Genomic DNA, 9882 nt, shown 5'->3' on the forward strand with positions numbered 1-9882 from the left:
GCCTTATTATTCTCAACCTTATCATGCAATGGTGATGACACTAATCAGATAATACGAAACTAGTAAACGCCAACTTTCGTTGCACGAATACCCTACTACCAGACATCCACAAAAGAGATAGAAGCTGAATAGACACCAATTATGTTGAGACCATATATTTCTATAGAATTTGACAGAATAAAGGTTTAAACACAAGTTATATATCGTGATTATATAGGGCAAGTAAGATGGTTAAAATTACCTACGAATCATGCATAACAATACATGAACCTATGCTAGAATGACAAGTTCTAAATCTCTATATTCATTTTCGCTTCAATAGAGATTAACACGCTATCTTATATGATAGCTATGCACATAAGACGAATAAGCACAACCAATACTAAGATATCAATCAATTACCACACACCAAGATATTAAAACAAATTAACTATTGAAATCCATAAGTAAACCTGTTACGATAACGATTAGTTCATAACTGAACTCATCGTCACCATGGGTTTCAATGAAAGCATAAATAAACAATATAAGAATGCTAGGGTTCAAAACAAATCGAAAACAAGCATCCAAGTATTAACTATATTGAAGAAAATAAGAGTCTTCTTCTCCGTAGCCTTCTCGTGCTCTCTAGGTCTTCTTATTGCTCTCTCAGGCCTCCTTTCTGTTAAAAACGTCTTTTTATGGGTATATATAAGCTCCAGGATGACCAAGACTCTCAAAATCTTCAATTTTGACTAAAATCAAGATTCTGGGGCAGAAACTGGCCACGGCCGCGCGGCCTTCGGGCGCAGCCGCGCTGAAATAGTGTTTCAGCGGTGCGGGCGCGCTGCCTTCTGGCGTGGCCGCGCTGACATTCTGGAATTTTTCTGACAAATTTTCTTTTGGCCATATCTTGAGTTCTGCTCGTCAGAATAAGGTGATTCAACTGCCCACGCGAAGCTAACGAGATTCTCTACAACCTGAGAGTGGCTTAAGCATCTAATTCTGATCTCTTTTCAGCATATTTCTTTGAAAAACTCCTTTCTTCATTTAACTGGTGCCTGAAATACAATTACACAAAAACACATCAGAAATATCAATAAATTGAGTCCAAAACACCAACTTAAGCCTGTAATGAAGCATTTCAAGTAGATATAAAATCCACTTATCATACCCCCAAACTTGAATCGATACTTGTCCTCAAGCATAGACAGACTCAAAACTACAAAACAAACCTAATGCATGAATGCAACTACGTGAATGCAACTAAATGATAATGCAATCGATCCCCTCAGAATAACCATAACCAACCAACAAGCTAATTCTCTAAGAATGCAATGACTCAAAATGGAGCTCGAATAAATCCCACAAACCAGAAACGTGCGTGTGTGGGATGCTTAACAGATATACTTTCGATACTAGATCAATAATCATAACTTATCTTTCATCAAAACAATCACAAGTTTATAACTAGAATAGACGTTAAACGCATAATGACTCACAACACCTCCTTTCTACTAAAGTTATACAATGCTTCATACTATTATTGAACACATAACAAAGATGCTTACTTGATCGTGCAATGAATGAGGTCCACAAAAGACTTATGCAATAATACCCATGTAGCGAGCGTTAGGTTAGCGGATCCCAGACTATAAAAGTCTTAGGTCACTTGGCACAAAGTCCCCTAGATCTTAATAACTCGAGTATTAAAGAGCTCACCCTTGATCAATTATGCATTACACATACTTTTTTTTTTCTTTCGTTTTTTTCTTTTTTTCAACAATTTCTGAATGAGTGCATTTCACTCCATCTCATTCAACCCTAGACTACTCATAAAAATATGAGCCGACTACTAGCCATTTGACGCCTAGCCTTACAATAAGTAGCAATGAAATCCAAGTTTTTCTCCAGATAAAAAAAATCCGTGTTTTTACATCATTACGAGAATATCACAAATTCTAAATATAACCAAATGATTAAATCTCAACAACAAACAAGTATGATCATGATCTAGATCAAAAGCAACCCAATAAGACTTTGTGAATTTTTTCTGGCATGCAAATCAATTCATTAAGACTTTAACATCCCTCTATTTGTCATCACCACACTCAAATCAACATCAACTTATCAAATAGCATAGTTCATCTAAAGGGATCATGCTAAATATTCATACAAATGCAACTATATGAAATCACATAAAAACAAACAAATATGTCCTATACAAACAATCATGCAACACTACGAATGAGATACAACTATATGCAACATGAATCTATATGAACTATATGGACACACACAAACTAATCCTTACATTATCACCCCCAAACTTAAAATTTTCAATGTCCTCATTGAAGGCAATAATAAGAATTTTAGGCATACCTAGTCGTCAGAAAGATCACCCACTTCGGGTTGAGGATCATGTGGCCAATCAACCTTGACACCAGTGGCTCGGAAAATAGTGCCCAAATCCTGTGTCAAATCTGCAGCAAAATGACGGTGAATGTCGTGCATGGCCTCTATACGCCTAATTGCTCGCATGTACTGCTCATCACCAACACCAGTCCTATCAACTACCTACTATACATGAGAAGAACCCTCTATAGGCACTGGAGGATTCGTTCGGTTACCCTCTACATCATCAAAAATATATTCCAGGCCCTTATCATGTGGTGCACCTAAGAATGCATAACTCAAGTGATCTGGTAGTGGGTGAAGCTCAAGTGTGCAAACATCTTCAATAGACGGCTCGAGACGCTCCTGAGAAATTTTCAGCTCTGCTAACCCAAGAGAATCGAATGGCATATCCAACTTCCACTTCCACGGAGGTGCATTCAAAACCTGCACTTGCTCTGCTCCTTCCTTGTCATCAATAACTGATTTCCCCATTAAGGATCTCTCTAAGATCTCTGACTTTGGCAATTGCTCAAGTTCCAAATTCATGACAGAGTCTACCCACTCTACTTTAAAGCACCCCTCTTTAGCTGTGGGTAACTTTATTGCCTTGAACACATTAAAAGTGACCTTTTGATCATGAACCTTCATCGTAAGCTCTCCTTTTTGCACATCGACCATAGTTCGGCCAATAGCTAAGAATGGTCTCCCCAAGATAATGGGAATCTTCTTATCCTCCTCAAAGTAAGTTTGTCCACCTTGACCAACACATCCTCCACAATGCCTCGTAGATAAGCGATAGAACGATCAGCTAGTTGCAATGACATGTATGTTGTTTTCAGATCAGGTAGACCAAGCTTTTTGAAGATAGATAAGGGCATCAGATTGATGCTAGCTCCCAAATCACATAAACACTTATCGAAAGACAAGTTTCCAATTGTGCAAGGAATAGTGAAACTTCCAGGATCTTTAATCTTCGGAGGCAACTTCTGTTGCAGCACAGCACTGCATTCCTCTGTAAAAGCAACGGTCTTCAAGTCATCGAGCTTCACTTTTCGAGAGAGAATACCTTTCATAAATCTCGCATAGTTAGGCATCTGTTCAAGAGCTTCAGGGAAAGGTATGTTGATAGAAAGTTTCTTGAACACCTCCAGAAACTTAGCAAATTGTTTATCCAACTTCTGCTTCTGCAGTCTCTTAGGACAATGAGGTAGAGGATAGACCTGTTTTCCCCCTGTATTACCCTCAGGAGGAGTGTGTTCCACGGTTTTTTTCCTTGATTCCACTTCTTCCTCCTTCTGCACATCTTCTTCAGCCAAAACATCAGATTCCTGAACTTGAGATTTTTCAGGGCTTGCAACCTTCCCAGACCTCAATGTAATTGCCTTAACCTGCTCTTCTGCTTCCCTCTTGCCTAGAACTTCTGTATCACTAGAAAGCGTTTCTGTAGTTGATTCAATACGGCTGTTAGCAATTTGTCCTATCTGGTTCTCCAGATTCTGGATAGAAACAGCCTGGCTTTGGCATATCAGAGCCTGATTTTTACACATAAGCCTCAACTCCTCCAATTCAGATTTTTCATTCGAAGATAGACCTGCACCTCCATGAGTTTGATGTTGAAGTTGAAGTTGTTGTCTTGGTTCAAATTGTTGTTAAAAACCAGGAAGATTGAATTGCTCGTTTCCAAACTGCTGGAGCGACTAGTTGTATCGCATTCTGATTATTGCTCCATCTGAAGTTAGGATGACTCCAGTTTTTCAGGATGATAAGTGTCTGGAACTGGTTGCTGCGATCTCTGAAAGTTGCTCACAAACTGAGCTGATTCACTAGATATAGCGCATTACTCCGTCGCATGCGAACCTGCACATAGCTCACAAACACTGGTTATCTGATTAAAACCATAGTTAGCCAGATAATCGATATTCATAGACAACTCCTTTAGTTAAGCAATGATAGCCATAACTGTATCCACTTGAAGAATTCCTGCGACCATTGCTCTTTGGCAATCTCTGGGTGGGATGCTGATATTCATTAGCAGCCATCAGTTCAATTAAATCATAAGTTTCATCATAGCTATTTTCCCATAATGCTCTACCTGATGCTGCATCAAGCATGGGTCTAGATTGTGCTCCCAAACCATTATAGAAGCAATTGATCACCATCCAGTCAGGCATTCCATGATGAGGACACTTTCTAAGCATCTCCTTGTAGCGCTCCCAAGCTTCACATAGAGATTCTCCCGATTGCTGCGCAAATGGAGTAAGAGCATTCTTTATTGCAGTTGTCTTCGCCATAGGGAAGAATTTAGTAAGAAATTTCTGAGCAAGATCCTCCCAAGTAGTAATTGCAACCATCTGGTAGAGAGTGTAACCAGCACTTAGCCTTATCCCTCATAGAGAATGGAAATAGTCTCAGTTTCACAGCATCATCACAAATACCATTGAACTTGAAGGTGTCGCAGATCTCAATGAAATCCCTAATGTGCATATTGGGATCTTCCGTTGGAGCACCCCCAAACTGGATTGAATTTTGCACCCATTGAATTATACCAGGCTTGATCTCAAAGGTATTAGCTATGATAGCTGGCCTGACAATGCTAGATTGAATGTCATTGATCTTGGGTTGAGAAAAATCCATCAAGGCTTTCGTTCGCGCTGCTGGATCTGCCATTGTAATGAGTACCTGAAACACAAACAAATAAACTGTGAAAGTAAAAGAATCTGAGTCATTGAACTTTAACGGCCACTGATGACAAGCACATAAACTAAAAATTAACAACACCGAGTCCCCGGCAGTGGCGCCAAAAACTTGTTAGGGCGAAAACACGCGTTAAAATTCACGCAGAGACTGGTAGTATAAGATATAAATCAGATTCATTCCCACAGTGACTGGTTTAGGTTAAATTCAATTTATGCACCTATGCAACAATGTATGGTTATCGCTCAATGCTAAGATAAATAACAAATTGGGTTTTGATTAAACTAAGAGATTATACTAAATAACATTAACTAAGAGAATTGAGGTTGAATTACTTATATGAGACAAACATGGGATTCTAACTTCATTAAATTCTTCATTCAATAGCCTTATTATTCTCAACCTTAGCATGCAATGGTGATGACACTAATCAAATAACACGAAACTAGTAAACGCCAACTTTCGTTGCACAAATACCCTACTACCAGGCATTCACAAAAGAGAATGAAGTTGAATATACACCAATTATGTTGAGACCCTATATGTCTGTAGAATTTGACAACATAAAGGTTTAAGTACAAGTTATCTATCATGATTACATAGGGCAAGTAAGATGGTTAAAATTACCTACGAATCATGCATAACAATACATGAACCTATGCTAGCATGCCAAGTTCTAAATCTCTACATTCACCTTCGCTTCAATAGAGATTAACACGTTAGCTTATATATTAGCTACGCACATAAGACGAATAAGAACAACCAATACTAGGATATCAGTCAATTACCACACACCAAGATATTGAAATAAATTAACTATTGAAATCCATAATTAAATCCGTTAGAACCCCACGATAACGATTAGTTCATAATTGAACTCATCGTCACCATGGGTTCCAATGAAAGCATGATAATAAACAATATAAGAGTGCTAGGGTTCAAGAACAAATCGAAAACAAGCATCCAAGTATCAACTATATTGAAGAAAATAAGAGTCTTCTTCTCTGTAGCCTTCTCGTGCTCTCTAGGTCTTCTTATTGCTCTCCCAGGCCTCGTTTCTGTTTAAAACATCTTTTATGGGTATATATAGGCTCCACGATGACCAGGACTCTCAAAATCTTCAATTTCGACTAAAATTAGGATTATGGGGTAGAAACCAGGCGCGGCCGTGCTGAAATAGTGTTTCAGCGGCGCGGGCGCTGCCTTCTGGCGCGGCCGCGCTGACATTCTGGAATATTTCTAACAAATCTTCTTTTGGCCATATCTTGAGTTCTGCTCGTCAGAATTAGGCGATTTAACTGCTCACATAAAACTAACGAGATTATCTACAACTTGAGAATGACCTAAGCTTCCAATTCTGATCTTTTTTCAGCATATTTCTTTGAAAAGCTCCTTTCTTCATTTAACTGATGCCTGAAATGCAATTACACAAAAACACATCAAAAATACCACTAACTTGAGTCCAAAACACCAACTTAAGCCTGTAATGATGCATTCCAAGTAGATATAAAATCCACTTATCAACTAATTTAATTGACTTGTACAATAATTGTACAACAAATCTTTATCCACTTACGCCCTATTGTCTACCCGTATGATAGTAAATAACTCGTAAAATAATACACATATCACATAATTCAGATATTCACACAGGTTATTAAAATATTTTAAGAATCGAAATCGGGTCATTATTCATATTTTTATTCAATATATGCCTTGTATAATAATTTTTTAAATTATTCAACCCATATTTCTATAATAATTTAGGTCTATAAATAAATAAATATAGAAATCCGATTCGTTCCCGAAAGAAATTGAGATTTAAAACTATTTTTATCGAAAACATATCATTTTTTTGTTTTTAGGAGCTTCTGTTTTATTTAAAATGGATAAATGGTTTGATTAATATTTAATTAAAAAGAATAATCAAATTATAATTCAAATAATTGATTATTTAAATTAATTAATCATTAATTCTATTTTTAAATAATTGTTTATGAAAAATTTGAATTACAAATGAGTTTTCCGTAATTTTTGGAAACTAAAAAAAGGCAATACAAATTATTTAAATAAACTGATAAATTATCAATATAATTAATCAATTTAAATAAATAATTAATAATTAATAAATTTTTGGAATTTTTGAAAATATTTAAAAATAATTCAGATTTATTTATAAAATAATTAATAAATTAAATTAATTAATAAATTTATTAAATAAATTAACCGATTTTTGATTTATTTTAAAAATAAAATTTCAGAAACATTTTTTGAAAAAGCAATTGGGAAATGTTGGATCAAAACCTGGTTATAACTGGGTCGCCAAGAAATTCTCGGGTCGCTAACAAGATTTTTCCGGAATCCGGCGGCTTTGCCCGATTTCCAGCCACCTGAATTTGAGCCCATAATCACACGGGTTTTGATCATTTTTTGCATCAATCACATCTACAATCAACACAGCAAAACAAACGTTGCTTCAATCACAACCGACAACTGCTGTGTCATCTTCTCCGGCCAAAAATTCGAATAACGCCGGCGAGCTTTTAGAAAATCCGGCCAACATCGTTCTAGTTAATTCGTACATGGAGTTCTTCTTTCAATACATCAAATTAAAGATCATAACATGTATAATCCAACTCCTAATACCATATATATATATATATTCAGATCAATCAAAATAAAAAAATGTATAATTCAAAATTTGTTAGATCCCTAGAAATCGAATCCTACTTTCTAGCTACAGTTGATGAAATTGATGACAAATCGATTATAAATAAACATATGAAACTATACAAATAATCAAATCAATCAAATAACCCTAGAATCAAAAAGCCCTAAATTTCAGCATAAACCCTAAAATTAAAATAAAAAAAATCAATGAATTTGTGCATAAAATTTATAGCATAATGAGATAGTACAGATCACGAGTCTCAATTTGAGTACTCACATGATGTTGTTTGAACCCTAGGATCACCAGAAATCATTGATTGATTCTCCAATTGGATCAAAAACCCTATTCCAAAATTTTTAGAGAATAATTCTGATTTTTTGATTTTTTATATTATTTTATAAAATTAATAATAAAATTAATCTATTTATAACTATGAAAAATACCCATAATCATAATTTAGGCCTTAATTATATCTTTTATTAAAATTAATTAGCCCTTAACTCATAATTTATAAAGAATAATTTTAAAATTTTAATTTTAAATAAATAAAAAATATATGCCAAAATTTCTCAAAAAATATGAATAATTCAAAAATACCAAAATACACAATATTTAAAAGTCACATAATTTTATAAAAATAAAAATATGATTTTTGTGGGCTTCAGAGTACCAGTAGGGGCCCGGAAAAATCATCTTTCACAAAACGAGATATTTTCTAAATTAACTAGATGTTCGAAAAATCAAAAATGGTAAATTCCATATGATGCAAAATAAGTCCAAATGCTCTACACGAAATAACAGGTATTAAAACGAACTCGGGATAATATAAATTTTAATATTAACCCATTTAAGACATAGTAAAATAACCGAAAAATTTCTCACACCACACTGAACATATATAGCCCATAACATTTAATATTTTATGATCAATCATAATTTATAATATAATAAACCATATAATACTGCATTTAATATATCACAAAACATTCATAATTTCCCGGTTCTTACTAGAAAGATCAGAATAATGAAACAAATATGAGATATGAAATGCTTAGCATGAACTATATACCATGTGCTTGAAATGATAAAAACAATGTCATGCTGATATCTGAAAGCAAGAGACAAACAGTAATTTCTGAATGAAAATAAAATCTAACTTAAGCTTAAACAGTAAGCTGATAATTTTATATTGGAATCCTTAACTGACGAATGTACTATCACATATGATTAGTTCGTTTGATAGCACTAGATCATATCGCCCTGTGGAAAAAGTTGTATTATAAATATTTCTTATAATACATAGCCCTTCACTGGACCGTCCGTCACAACTACTTATGCTTTCATCCAATTATTAAAATATTTTTCTTAAAGGAGCCGCATAAATCGACATCCTCATTCAAATAACTCTCCATGTCACATGGTCCGGAGTAACCGCAACAAATGATATCGAGATAAATAGAATGATTAGTTATCCGCTAAGTATACAATAAAGATCCACTATATAGAGTATAGCTGGATAGAATAGTTATTCACTATATATCGGAAAGGAAAAATAAATTTTATTAGAATAATACTAGAATAGGGTGACTTCAATAATCCACTGAGTATTAGAAATAATATCTCACAAGAGTATACAACAACAATCTCAATTCGAAGTATAAAAATTTCATCTATTTAGAATTTAGAATAGGAAAAGGGTACGTTCCTGATAAGCACAAACATAGACTAGAAACATCTACTACCTGACTGCCCTCCTAGCCTCGATTCTATAAATCACTAAATTAATTAACCATACAAAACTCATTCGATGTCAACATCTACCCAATCGTTTATATCTAAACATAGCATGTAAAGATGTAAACATATTGTTAGTGTTTGTGCCCTAGAGAAAACATTATTATGTTTATATTATGAACCATTTGGATTATTAATTATGATTATATGGATTATTTTTAGTAATTTATTATATCTTTATTTTCTGCGATAAGATGTTAGATTAATAAATGTCCTTGGAATATGATATGTAAATCTATATCTCTAAGTACGTGACTTAGAAATGAGATTATGAGAATAGTATTGATATTCCTAAAGGTCCCTAGTCAAGTATTATTATTAAGGGACGATAATAAATACATTGAGAC

At 34.4% G+C, this 9882-nt stretch overlaps 1 non-coding gene across 1 annotated transcript; it reads left to right on the forward strand.

Annotated features, from left to right (window-relative positions):
* The first annotated feature begins 4545 nt into the window (after positions 1 to 4545).
* Positions 4546 to 4656, forward strand: LOC141675384 (small nucleolar RNA R71). Its single transcript, XR_012556040.1, has one exon. It is a non-coding gene; the product is annotated as a small nucleolar RNA R71 (small nucleolar RNA).
* The last annotated feature ends 5226 nt before the right edge of the window (positions 4657 to 9882 follow it).

The sequence above is a fragment of the Apium graveolens genome, chromosome 7 (genome assembly GCF_009905375.1).
Source record: "Apium graveolens cultivar Ventura chromosome 7, ASM990537v1, whole genome shotgun sequence".
NCBI lineage: Eukaryota > Viridiplantae > Streptophyta > Magnoliopsida > Apiales > Apiaceae > Apium > Apium graveolens.